The sequence below is a fragment of the Nomascus leucogenys genome, chromosome 2 (assembly GCF_006542625.1).
Source record: "Nomascus leucogenys isolate Asia chromosome 2, Asia_NLE_v1, whole genome shotgun sequence".
Lineage (NCBI taxonomy): Eukaryota > Metazoa > Chordata > Mammalia > Primates > Hylobatidae > Nomascus > Nomascus leucogenys.
This window is the reverse complement of record NC_044382.1, coordinates 52,525,446-52,539,912: the sequence shown is the minus strand read 5'-3', so window position 1 is coordinate 52,539,912 and position 14,467 is coordinate 52,525,446. Positions and strand designations below refer to the sequence as shown.

Below are 14,467 nucleotides of genomic sequence, written 5' to 3'. Positions count from 1 at the left end.
GCAACAGTGCAAGACCTTGTCTCAAAAGAAAAAAGAAATACTGTTCCAAGATGAAAAACTGCAGAATCTTCTTCTTCCATGGAGACTGAAGGATAGGAGGAAAAACAGAAAATGAATAAAGTTGAGTTTAAATCTCTGTTCTGCTACTTAACTTTCTGTGTAACCCTGGTTAAAAGATTCAACCTTCAGGGCCTTAAATGTATAATAAGGGGAGTGATTGATCTTTAAGGTTCCTTCTTGCTATAAAAGTTCATGATTCTATATATGACAAAGAAAAAAAAGAGTGGAGGCCAGGCACAGTGGCTCACACCTGTAATCCCAGCACTTTGGGAGGCCAAGGCGGGCAGATTACCTGTGGTAAGGAGTTCAAAACCAGCCGGGTCAACATGGCCAAACCCCATCTCTACTACAAATACAAAAAAAAAAAACTAGCCAGGTGTGGTGGCAGAGGCCTGTAATCTCAGCTATTCAGGAAGCTGAGGAAGGAGAATCATTTGAACCCAGGAGGCAGAGATTGCAGTGAGCCAAGATCACACCACTGCACTCCAGCATGGGCGACAAGAGTGAGACTCGAGCACAAAAGGAAGGAGGGAAGGAAGGAAGGAGGGAAGGAAGGAAGGAAGGGAGGGAGGGAGGGAGGGAGGCTCATGCCTGTAATCTCAGCACTTTGGGAGGCTGAGGTGGGCGGATCTCTTGAGGTCAGGAGTTCGAGACCAGCCTGGCCAACGTGGTGAAACCCTGTCTCTACCAAAAATATAAAAAATTAGCCGGGTGTGGTGGTGCAAGCCTGTACTCCCAGCTACTCGAGGGGCTGAGGCAGAAGAATCACTTGAACCTGGGAGGTGAAAGTTGCAGTGATCTGAGATTGTGCCACTGCACTCCAGCGTGTGTGACAGAATGAGACTCTATCTCAAAAAAAAAGAAAAAGAAGAATGGAAAACAAAAACCAGTTCAAGAGGAAAGTGAAAGAACTAACTGCTATACAGATTAAGTATAATTAAAATTTTTATGGTAGCAAACATAGGAAAATGCTCACTAGAAAAAAAAATACCAAAAAACTTTTTTTATCAAACTGGCTAAAAGAAAAAGTATGCTTAAAAAGATTTTATTAGGCCAGGTGCGGTGGCTCACACCTGTAATCCCAGCACTTTGGGAGGCCGAGGTGGGCGGATCATGAGGTCAGGAGATAGAGACCATCCTCACTAACACGGTGAAACCCCGTCTCTACTAAAAAATACAAAAAATTAGCCAGTCGTGGTGGTGGGCACCTGTAGTCCCAGCTACTCGGGAGGCTGAGGCAGGAGAATGGCGTGAACCCGGGAGGTGGAGCTTGCAGTGAGCCGAGATCACGCCAGTGCACTCCAGCCTGGGTGACAAAGCTAGACTCCGTCTCAAAAAAAAAAAAAAAGAAAAAAGAAAAAAAGAAAAGAAAAAAGATTTTATTGGGCTGGGTGTGGTGGCTCATGTCTGCAATCTCAGCACTTTGGGGGGCCAAAGCAGGAGGATTGCTTGAGATCAATAATTCAAGATCAGCACAAGCAACGTAGTGAGACACCCATCTTTACTAAAAAAAAAAAAAAAAAAAAAAATTAGCCTGGCATGGTAGCACATGCCTATAGTCCCAGCTATTTGGGAGGCTGAGGTAGGAGGATCGCTTGAGCCCAGGAGTCAAGACTGCAGTGAGCTATGGCAGTGCCACTACACTCTAGCCTGGGCTATAGAGTGAGACTGTCTCAAAAAAAGAAAAAAGGTTTTTTTGTATACAGATATTTACTATAGCACTGGCTATCATAGTGAAAAACTGGGAGACAATCTAGATGTCCAACACAAGTAATGGGTTAGATAAAGAATGCTGTGGGCGGCCAGGCGTGGTAGCTCACACTTGTAATCCCAGCACTTTGGGAGGCCGAGGCGGGCAGATCACGAGGTCAGGAGATCGAGACCACGGTGAAACCCCGTCTCTACTAAAAGTACAAAAAAATTAGCCGGGCGTGGTGGCGGGCGCCTGTAGTCCCAGCTACTTGGAGAGGCTGAGGCAGAAGAATGGCGTGAACCCAGGAGGCGGAGCTTGCAGTGAGCCGACATTGCGCCACTGCACTCCAGCCTGGGCGACAGAGCGAGACTCCGTCTCAAAAAAAAAAAAAAAAAAAAGAATGCTGTGGAGCTACTGAAAACCATGAAGTAGAAGGCCCTCAATAACCTGAAAGACATTCACCACATTGTCACTGAAAGGGGAAAACATACACTATCAGAAGTATGGGTTTTTTTTAAAAAAGCACACAAAATAAGTACAATAGGTATGAGTATATATATAAGGATATCTGTAATGTATCTATAAAAATATCTCTATTCAATGCTGTAGAAGGACTATTCAATGCTGTAGATGGACTAGAATACTCCTGAATTTATTGATTGCTGAGGTTGATGGGATTATGAATGATTTTTATTCTTTTCAATTTTTGAACTTTGCCAAATTTTCTGAGACATGATTGTGTCTTGTAGAGTTTTTCTTCTGATCACAAGGGTTATACAATAGAGAACAAAACCAAACCAAAGTCCTTTGCTTGGGATCAATGTCATGTGGGAAAACCAAGATGAGATGTAGATGTGCTCAGAATACCAGGGTTCCCCATCCAACATTTCCCTCAGCTAAACCAGCAGTTCCCCACTCCGTATTAGCATCACTGGTAACCCTAGACACACTGAAATAGACAAGAGTGATGTGGGCCACATCACCGTCATTTTCTTTTTCTCTTTTTAAACTTTAATGTAATTTTTAAAATTGTGGTACAATATACATAAAATTTACTTTTTTTTTTTTTTGAGACAGAGTCTCGCTCTGTCACCCAGGCTGGAGTGCAGTGGCACAGTCTCGGCTCACTGCAAGCTCCGCCTCCCAGGTTCACGCCATTCTCCCGCCTCAGCCTCCCAAGTAGCTGGGACTACAGACGCCCCCCCACCACGCCCAGCTAATTTTTTTTTTTGTATTTTTAGTAGAGACGGGGTTTCACCGTGTTAGCCAGGATGGTCTTGATCTCCTGACCTTGTGATCCGCCTGCCTCGGCCTCCCAAAGTGCTGGGATTACAGGCGTGAGCCACTGTGCCCGGCCTACTTTTTGTTTTTTTTTTTACAGACAGAGTCTCACTCTGTCGCCCAGGCTGGAGTGCAGTGGCGCAATCTTGGCTTACTGCAACCTCCCCCTCCTGGTTTCGAGCGATTCTCCTGCCTCAGCCACATGAGTAGCTGGGATTACAAGTGTGTGCCATCACCCCTGGCTAATTTTTGTATTTTTCGTAGTGATGAGGCTTCGCCATGTTGGCCAGGCTGGTCTCGAACTCCTGAGCTCACGCAACCTACTCACCTTGGCCTCCCAAACTGCTGGGATTACAGGCGTGAGCCACCACGCCCAGATCATCTTAACTATTTTTAAGTATATACATCAGTGGTATTAAATACATTTACAGCTGGGCATGGTGGCTCATGCCTGTAATCCCAGCACTTTGGGAAGCCAAGGTGGGTGGATCACCTGAGGTGAGGAGTTTGAGACCAGCCTGACCAACATCGTGAAACCCCATCTCTACTAAAAATACAAAAATTAGCCGGGCGTGGTGGTGTGTGCCTGTAATTCCAGCTACTCGGGAGGTGGAGACAGGAGAATTGCTGGAACCCGGGAGGCAGAGGTCGCAGTGAGCCGAGATCAAGCCACTGCACTCCAGCCTGGGCGACAGAGCAAGACTCTGTCTCAAATAAAATAAAATAAAATAAATAAGTAAATAAATAAATACATACATTTACATTGTTGTGTAACCATCACCACCACCCTGGTGATGGTTACTTCTGGAACTCTTTTCACCTTGCAAAACTAAAAACTCATTAAACAATACCCATTATTCCCATTAAATAGTAACTTCCCATTCCCACTACCCCCGCCCCAGCCCCTGGCAACCATCATTCTGCTTTGTCTCTATGAATTTGACTACTTTAGATACCTCATCTAAGTGAAATCATGCATTATTTGGGCTTTTGTGACTGGCTTATTTCAGTTAGCATAATGTCTTCAAGGTTCACCCTTACAAACCTTGTAGCATATGTGAGGACTTCCTTCCTTTTCAAGGTTGAGTAATATGCCATTGTATGGCTGATCCATTCCTCTATCAATGGACACCTGGGTTGCTTCCATGTTTTAGCTACTGTGAATAATACTGATATGAACATAGTGTACAAATATCTCTTCTAGACTCTGCTTTCATTTGTTTGGGGCATATACCCAGAAGTGGAATTGCCGGGTCATGGTAATTAGATTTTTAATTTTCTGAGGAACCACCATACTGTTTTCCACAGTGGCTGTACCATTTTACATTCCCTCCAACAGTGTGCAAGGCTTCTGATTTCTCCACGTCCTCATCAACCCTAGTTATTTTCTGGCGTTTTTTGTTGGTTAGCCGTTCTGATGGATGTGAGGTGACCATTATTCACTTTTTTTTTTTTTTTTTTTTTTTTTGAGACAGAGTCTTGCTCTGTCACCCAGGCTGGAGTGGAGTGGCATTGGTCTTGAACTCCCGACTTCAAGTGATCCGCCCGCCTCGGCTGCCCAAAGTGCTAGGATTTCAGGTGTGAGCCACCACACCTGGCCTCATCATTCACTTTTATCATTCACTTTTAAAGCCCCCCCAGGTGATCCTAGTGTGCAGCCACCATCTGAGAACCTCTGAACTATGTTTAACGAATATGAAAAATTATCTACATTTGGAGCCATAACAAAATGTCCTGTTTGTCATATGTACACTTTCCTGAACCTTCTCACTCTCTGTACTATGATTAAAAGCACAAATCTGTCATTAAGAGGGAAAAATCTCTAACACAACTATTTTAACTTCTATGCATTACCTTCAGTAACATCATTTTACCAATAATTTTATAAACACCATACGGTCCCTTTACCAATTACATTTATTGATTCTTTTTTGAGATGGAGTCTCACTCTGTCATCCAGGCTGGAGTGCAGTGGCACAATCTCAGCTCACTGCAACCTCCGCCTCCTGGGTTCAAACGATTCTCATTGCCTTAGCCTCCCAAGTAACTGGGACTGCAGGTACGTGTCATCATGCCCAGATAATTTTTTTATTTTTTATTTATTTTTATTTTATTATTATTATTTTTTTTTGAGATGGAGTCTCGCTCTGTCGCCCAGGCTGGAGTGCAGTGGCGCGATCTTGGCTCACTGCAAGCTCCACCTCCTGGGTTCACACCATTCTCCTGCCTCAGCCTCCGGAGTAGCTGGGACTACAGGCGCCCGCCACTGTGCCCGGCTAATTTTTTTTGTATTTTTAGTAGAGACGGGGTTTCACCGTGGTCTCGATCTCCTGACCTCGTGATCCATCCGCCTCGGCCTCCCAAAGTGCTGGGATTACAGGCGTGAGCCACCGCGCCCGGCCATTTTTTTATTTTTTAGTAGAGATGGGGTTTCACCATGTTGGCCAGGCTGGTCTTAAACTCCTGACCTCAGGTGATCCGTCTGCCTTAGCCTCCCAAAGTGCTGGGATCACAGGTGTGAGCCACTGTGCCTGGACTACCAATTACCTTTAAAAAGCTAACTACTCCTGATCTTGGTCACTATCACAATTTTTATTTTGAGACAGATTCTTGCTCTGTTGCCCAGGCTGAAGTGCAATGGCTTGATCATGGCTCACTGCAGACTCAACCTCACAGGCTCAAGGGATCCTCCCACCTCAGCCTCCCGAGTAGCTGGGATTACAGGTGCACACCACTGTGCCTGGCTAATTTTTGCATTTTTTGTAGAGACAGGGTTTCACTATGTCACCCAGGCTGGTCGCGAACTCCTGGCCTCAAGTGATCTGCCCACCCTGGCCTCCCAAAGTGCTAGGATTACAGGAGCAAGTCACACTGTGCCTAGACAAAAAAAAAAAAAAAAAAAAAATTAAGACTCTGCGGCAGGTCCCTCTGCATAGCACAGCTTCTGCTTTCTTTGAGATGACCAACTCCTGGAACTCTTCTCTACCCTGCATCTTCCCTCCTCTGTAAATCTTTTCTTACTGTACCCCCCTAGGAGCTCCTCCCTCTGGACCTTCTATATACTTGCAATAGGAACTAAACTTACTCCTCTTTTGTGTCCTCAGGGCCACAAACATAGCAGGCCCTCCACTGATTAGTGAATGAATAAATTAATGAACTCACTGCGCTCAGTAAAGTGTTTTCTGGATGCGCCTACTCACTGGTGTCACCAGCTTCTCATGGCCACATTCGTCCATGAAACACCAAAGTTACCCTCTGAAAACATACTGGAGGTTCTATCCTCACGTGCTGCTGATAGTGATACAGAATCGTACAGCTGTTCTGAATAAGAAGTAATCTGGCCTTATTTATAATTAAAACTATGCATTTTATGACTCACAAATTCTACTTGTGTGTGTGTATGTGTGTTCCCAAAGAAATTCTCATAGGGATCCATTGATAAGGGATACAAAGATATTTGCCACATCATGTCTGAGGTGCAGAGTTGGAGACAATCTGGGGATCAGAAGTGGGCAGCTAAAGTGTGGGGGATGTATCCACTGGAGTTCTCTGCAAGTTAGAAACAATACTAGATGAATACAGTCACATGAATGAACTTGGTAAAAAAAAAAAAAAAAGAAAACATAGCGAGCTCTAATACATTATTTATATAAACTAAAAATACACACACAGGCTGAGTGCAGTGGCTCACGCCTGTAATTCCAGCACTTTGGGAGGCAGAGGTGGGTGGATCACCTGAGGTCAGGAGTTCACAACCAGCCTGATCAACATGGCAAAACCCCGTCTATACTAAAAAATAAAAAAATTAGCTGGGTGTGATTATGCACGCCTGTAGTCCCAGCTACTCAGGAGGCTGAGGCAGGAGAATTGTTTGAACCCGGGAAGCAGAGGTTGCAGTGAGCTAATGCCACTGCACTCCAGCTTGGGTGACAGAGCAAGAAGACTCTGTCTCAAACAAAACAAAACAAAACAAAACAAAACAAAAACACACACATACAAACAAAAATGCTTCATAGGAACTTATACAAACAAAAGGATACATACTAAATACATTTACAGGGGATAGGGAAACCAGAGTAGAGAAAGGGATAAAGGGGAATAATTAAAAAAAAAAAAAAAAAAAAAAAAAAAAGGCCGGGCATGGTGGCTCATGCCTGTAATCTCAGCTCTTTGGGAGGCCGAGGAGGACGAATCACAAGGTCAGGAGATCGAGACCATCCTGGCTAACATGGTGAAACCCCGTCTCTACTAAAAATACAAAAACAAAATTATCCAGGCGTGATGGCGGGCACCTGTAGTCCCAGCTACTCGGGAGGCTGAGGCAAGAGAATGGCGTGAACCCAGGAGGCAGAGCTTGCAGTGAGCTGAGATCGCGCCACTGCACTCCAGCCTGGGCGACAGATTGAGACTCCGTCTCAAAAACAAAAAAAAAAAAAAAAAAGGAAAATGTCGTTCTAAAAGGAATCCTTCCTCACTTTTTAAATAAAAAGCTTGCATTTCAAACACAAAGTGACAGATATATGTACCTCTGGTCCTACTAATGGGACACCAGCACAAGCTCTCTGATCTAGCCAAATCCAGGGAGTAGCACTGCATCTGCATATTTGGCCCAGGACCACTTATAGCTCAGACAAAGATCCTTATTTCAAATTAGCCACCACACCTGGCTTTTTTTTTTTGACACACAGTCTCACTCTATCACCCAGGCTGGAGTCCAGTGGTGCGATCTCGACTCACTGCAACCTCTGCCTCCTGGGTTCAAGTAAGTGGCTGGGACTATAGGTGCGTGTCATCACGCCCTGCTAATCATACCTGGCTAATTTTTTGTATTTTTTGTAGAGACAGCGTTCTATCATGTTGCCCAGGCTGGTCTCAAACTCCTGGGCTCAAGCAATCCTCCTGCCTTGGGCTCCCAAATTGCTGGGATTACAGGCATGAGCCATGGTGCCTGGCTAGAATCTTTTTTGGGAAGTGGAAAAATGTACATTACAGAATTTACCATTTTAAACCATTTCTAGGTGTACAGTTCAGTGCACTAATACATTCGTATTGTGCAACCATCACCAACATCCACCTCCAGGACTTCATCATTCCATACTGAAACTCTGTACCCAGCCAAAATTAACAATTTTAAAGTGAACAATTCAGTGGCCGCTGGGTGCAATGCCTCATGCCTGTAATTCCAGCACTTTGGGAGGCTGAGGTGGGAGGATTACTTGTGCCCAGGAGTTTCAGGCTATAGTGGGTTATGATCATGCCATTGCATTCCAGCCTGGGTGATAGAGCAAGACCCTGTCTCAAAAAAAAAAAAAAAAAAAAAAACTCCAAAAAACAAACCCCCACAATCCAGTGGCATTTAGGACATACTTTGTCTCAAAAAAAAAAAAAAAAAAAAGTATGCCAGAGTCTTGCTCTATCGCCCAGGCTGGAATGCAGTGGTGCGATCTTGGCGCACTGCAACTTCCACCTCCTGAGCTCTAAGGCTGAGGCGATTCTCCCGCCTCGGCCTCCTGACTAGCTGGGATTACAGGCACACGCCATCACACCTGGCTAATTTTTTTGTATTTTTAGTAGAGACGGGGTTTCACCATGTTTGCCAGGCTGGTCTCAAACTCCTGACCTCAGGTGATCCGCTCGCCTGGGCCTCCGGAAGTCCTGGGACTACAGGCATGAGCCACTGAGCCTGGCCTAATTTTTTATTTTTTTGTAGAGATGAGGTCTCGCTGTGTTACCTAGGCTGGTCTCAAACTCTAGCCTCAAACTCCTGGCCTCAAGCGATCCTCTCAGCTCAGCCTCCCAAGGTGGTGGGATTATAAGTGTGAGCCACTGAGCCTGGCTTTTTAATAAAAAAGTTTTTTTTTTTAATTTTAATATAGAGACAGCATCTTACTATGTTGCCCAGGCTGGTCTTAAATTCCTGGCTTCAAGTGATCCTCCCACCTTGGCCACCCAAAGCACTGGGATTATAGGCATGAGACACCACAGCTGGCGAAATTGTTTTCTTAATTTCATTTTCAAGCCCAGCATCTCTTTTGCTCCTAATGTAGACGCAAGTATACTGGACTACGAAAATGTCTACAGTAGGGGATGGTTTGTCAGCATTAACCAGTATAACATCTTGTACTGCTCAATTCTATCTGAAGTATACCTGTTCCTTTGTGAACCACTAAATTACACGACTTGGGCTGCCTCTAACTCCAGATCCCTGCCAATTTCGTGCCTCCTGTCTCCACTCTCTGTGACTGTGAAGCTTGGCTTGCCTCCTGTACTCTCACTGGGGTTCTGCTTTATTTTAACCATCTTTCTTTCTTTCTGATGGTAAACAGTGTCTGTGGCCACTCAGTCACCTTGCTTTCCTTTTCTACTTTCTCCATCTCTCTTTTTTTTTTTTTTGAGACGGATTCTCACTCTGTCGCCTAGGCTGGAGTGTCATGATGCAATCTCGGCTCACTGCAACCTTTGCCGCTCCAGTTCAAGCGACTCTCCCTGCCTCAGCCTCCCAAGTAGCTGGGGTTACAGGCACACGCCATCATACCCAGATAATTTTTTTATTTTTAGTAGAGACAGGGTTTCACCATGTTGGCCAGGCTGGTCTCAAACTCCTGACCTCAGGTAATCCACCCGCCTTGACCTCCCAAAGTGCTGGGATTACAGGCATGAGCCACTGAGCCTGGCTACCACCTCTCTCTTTTCTCCTTGCTAATTCTGCCCCTACAGGCTTCTCTACTAGTTTTCTTAGAAAACAGGTCAAGCACACAGTTATCTTCTACAATTTTCATGTCCTGGACTTCCTTCAGCTATTTTGGTCACTGTCTGCTTTTACAGGTGTCTTGGTTATTTACAGGTTATGGCTATTATAGGAGCTTGACAGTGTCAAGTATGCAGCATTAGGTAAGTAGTGAGATTCTACTTAAGTTTTTTTTTTTTTTTTTTTTTTTGAGACGGAGTCTCATCTCTGTCACCCAGGCTGGAGTGCCGTGGCATGATCTTGGCCCACTGCAACCTCAGCCTCCTGGGTTCAAGCGATTCTCCTGTCTCAGCCTCCCGAGTAGCTGGGATTACAGGCATGCGCCACCATACCTGGCTAATTTTTGCATTTTTAGTAGAGACAGGGTTTCACTATGTTGGCCAGGCTGGTCTCGAACTCCTGACCTCAGGTGATCCTCCTGCCTCGGCCTCCCAAAGTGCTAAGATTACAGGCATGAGCCACTGTGCCCAGCCAAATTTTGTTGGTCATTAATTACCAACTGTTACAGGGCTAAGGGAGTGAGACACAGTCCAAGTATTCTGTAAATTCATGCCCAGGGCACACCTCCTCCACTCTCACACCGTGTTCCTTCTCACTCTAGTTGTATTTGGGTATATATAGGGAATATATGTACCCACTACATAGGGAATCTTTTTTTTTTTTTTTTTTTGAGACGGAGTTTCGCTCTTTTTGCCCAGGCTGGAGTGGTGCAATGGCACGATCTTGGCTCACTGCAACCTCCACCTCCCAGGTTCAAGCGATTCTCCTGCCTCAGCCTTCCAAGTAGCTGTGATTACAGGAGCCCACCACCATGCCTGGCTAATTTTTTGTATTTTTAGTAGAGACAGGGTTTCACCATGTTGGCCAGGATGGTCCCGATCTCTTGACCTTGTGATCTGCCCACCTCGGCCTCCCAAAGTGCTAGGATTACAGGCGTGAGCCACTGCGCCCGGCTGGGAATCTTTTTTTTTTTTTTTTTAAATGATCTATTACGTATCTATGACCGACTTACATGTCTCCTCTTCAAAAGCTGTGTAGGAATATGAGGATGATAATTTTGAGCCAATATGAAGTGAAAAATATATGTAAGTATCGGTAGCTTAAAACAACAGAATGGACTAGAATTTTTTTTTTTTTGAGACTGAGTCTCGCTCTGTCGCCCAGGCTGGAGTGCAGTGGCGCGATCTTGGCTCACTGCAAGCTCTGCCTCCCGGATTCACGCCATTCTCCTGCCTCAGCCTCCCGAGTAGCTGGGACTACAGGCACCCACCAACACGCCTGGCTAATTTCTTGTATTTTCAGTAAAGACGGGGTTTCACCATGTTAGCCAGGATGGTTTGGATCTCCTGACCTCGTGATCTGCCTACCTCGGTCTCCCAAAGTGCTGGGATTATAGGCGTGAGCCACTGCGCCTGGCCGAAAAATTTTTAATAACCTGTTTTATTGCCACTGACTCAAAGGGAAGCTTCATCAACACCCATAAAGGGGTACTGGCTGGCCCCCGAGGAAGCCAGATGGCATGAAGGCAGGCAGCCTTGCTGACTAGGTATTTCCTGCCCAAGCAGGCAGAGCTGGTTTTCCTTGTTTATTTCAGTGGCTACCCTTTCTCACCCCTAAAATGTCCCCACTCTTTGTCTTTAACATCCTTGCACATATCCTTCACATGCCTCCAAAGATCTCCACAAACCCAGTCCTGCCAAGGCCACATGCATTTCCCATCACCACATGCTGGTCAGGAATGAAGTGTGCCTTGGCAGGACAGGCTATATACAATTTGACAAGGCCTTGCCTGGGTTCAAATCCTGGCTCTGTCACTTACCAGCTGGGTGACCTCGGGTAAGTCCTTTAGTCACTCTGTATCTCCATTTCCTCATCTGTAAAATGGAGAAATTTTATCTACCTCACAGGGAATTTAAGGATTGAGTTAATATTTGTAAAATACCTATAATTGGGCCTGGCCAATTAGATATGAGTCAGTACATAGGGAATCTTTTTCTGAAAAAAAGATATCTATTAACTATCTGTGACTGACTTAAATGTCTCTTCTTCAAAAGTTGGGTAGAAATGAGGGTCATAATTCTGAGCTAATATGAAGTGAGTATAATAGGGCAGCCACTGTTTAGTCTGTCCCTAGGTCCATGCAACCCTGTTGTACAGATGAGAAAATATGCTCCAAGAGGCGAGGTAACTCTCCCAGGGTTCTATGCCTGGCTGTGTGCATGAACTGCTACAACCAGCACGAAACCTTGAGCAGGTTACTTCACTTCTCTGAGCCTCTATAAAAACAAGAAAGAAAAACAGTCATTTTGTAACATGTGCATGTGTGGAGCAACTCTTCTTCCATCCTTCCTCATGAGTGTGAGCCAGGGAAGTTCCTTCCACTGTCTGCTCTGGGGGTGACTGTTTGCCTCTGATCCACTGTTCAAAACGAATACTAATCTGGTCATATGTCTCACCTTTTCTGAGGAGCTAACGAGGGAGCTGTGGGACATAAAAAGATGAAAAGTCCTAATTTCAGGGGTGACAAGTCAGCAAGGTGAGTAGGAGCCAGAACTGGTGGCATACATAAAGTGTTAATCTCAGGAGTTTGGACTTTGACAGGTGGGTGTGCTCGGTAGTCTTGGTCTGCTCCTCCTTCCCTACCTGATCCTCTCTGCCCTGCTTTTTGTCTCTGGAGTCAGAAGGTCAGTCTCTAAAGCCCTGGGCTCCAGGTCCTCTGGCTTCCATCTGAGTCCAGCCAAGGGAAAGAACCAGGAAGAGATCAGCGAGCAGGAAGAAAGGCCACGGTGTTTATTTTCTGCCTTCTCTCCCTGCCAGGATGTGGTTCTGGCAGAGCTGTGTTCCCTAACCAAGGTCACAGCTCCTTTGGAGGACCCCTCTCTCCCATGACCATAGCTTTTGCTGGGTTCCAGTGACACATCCCCACTCTGTCATTGCACCTAGGGTGGGGACACTACCTTGCCAGTCCCTGGGTGCTCCACCATCCCTTGTATATTTCCTTTACTACTCACACAATTGTGAATAATCCCTTCATTAAAGAGTTTTTAATTAACCCTTTGAGTACACTGACTGTTTCCTGCCTAGACCTTGACTAATGTAGGTAAGCAATAAGAACCATTGAATTTTTTTTCTTTTTCTTTTTTTTTTTCTTTGAGATGGAGTCTTGCTGTCACCCAGGCTGGAATGCAGTGGCGTGATCTTGGCTCACTGCAACCTCTGCTTCCCAGGTTCAAGCAATTCTCCTGCCTCAGCTTCCTGAGCAGCTGGGATTACAGGTGTGCACCACCATGCCCAGCTAATTTTTGCATTTTTAGTAGAGACAGGGTTTCCCCATATTGGCCAGGCTGGTCTCGAACTCCTGACCTCTGGTGATCTGCCCACCTCGGCCTCCCAAAGTGTTGGGATTACAGGCGTGAGCCACTGTGCCCGGCCTGAACTTTTTTTCTTTAATTTGGCAGAAAGACGTAGGTAGGATAGAGTTTAGGAGACATTAGATACAGAGAACCAGTTAGGATATCAAGTAAGACATAAGGAGGGTCTAATGGAGTGAATGAAATGGAGCAGACAGTTATCACTAGGATTTGGGATTATCAGGTGGTGGGAGAGCCAAAAAAATAAATAAATAACTGAACTATAGACCAATACCTCTCATAAACTTAGGCACAAAAATCCTCAACAAAATATTAGCAAATTAAATATAGCAATGTGGCCAGGCGCAGTGGCTCATGCCTGTAATCCCAGCACTTTGGGAGGCCGAGGCGGGCGGATCATGAGATTAGGAGATCAAGACCATCCTGGCTGACATGGTGAAACCCCATCTCTACTAAAAATACAAAAAGTTAGCCAGGCATGATGGCAGGCACCTGTAGTCCCAGCTACCCAGGAGGCTGAGGCAGCAGAATCGCTGGAACCAGAGAGTCAGAGGCTGCAGTGAGCTGAGATCGTGCCACTGGCACTCCAGCCTGGGTGACAGAGCAAGACTTCGTCTCTAAAAAACAAAACAAAACAAAAATAAATAAAAATTAAAAAAAAAATACACCATGACCAAGAGGGGTTTAATCCCAGGAATGCAAGGCTGGCTCAACATTCTAAAATCAACTACTATTGGATAGGAGAATGTGGGGTTTTTTTGTTTGTTAGTTTGATTTGAGACAGAGTCTCACTCTGTCACCCAGACTGGAATGCAGTGGCACGATCTCGGCTTACTGCAACCTCTGCCTCCTGGGTTCAGGTGATTCTCGTGCCTCAGCCACCCGAGTAGCTGGGACCACAGATGTGTACCCCACGCCTGGCTAATTTTTGTACATTTTGTAGAGAAGGGGTTTTGCCATGTTGGCCAGGCTGGTCTCAAACTCCTGGCCTCAAGCGATCCACCAGCTTCAGCCTCCCAAAGTGCTGGGATAATAAGAGCAAGCCACCGCGCCCAGCCTGGATAGCAAAATGTTTAACTGAAAAAGAAAAAAAAAAGGCCAGGTGCAGTGGCTTATCTGTAATCCCAGCATTTTGGGAGGCCAAGGCAGGTGGACTGCTTGAGGCCAGGAGTTCAAGACCAGCCTGGTGAACATGGTGAAACCCTGTCTCTACAAAAAACAAACAAAAAAAGCCAAGTGCCGTGGCACACACCTGTGGCTACTCAGGAGGCTGAGGTGGGAGGAACATTTGAGCCTGGGAGGTGGAGGTTGCAG

General features: G+C 45.6%; 1 protein-coding gene across 1 annotated transcript in view; it reads right to left on the bottom strand.

Annotated features, from left to right (window-relative positions):
• Nucleotides 1–14,467, bottom strand: part of GFOD2 (glucose-fructose oxidoreductase domain containing 2) — a 53,785-nt gene that overhangs the window by 12,293 nt on the left and 27,025 nt on the right. The window lies entirely within an intron of this gene.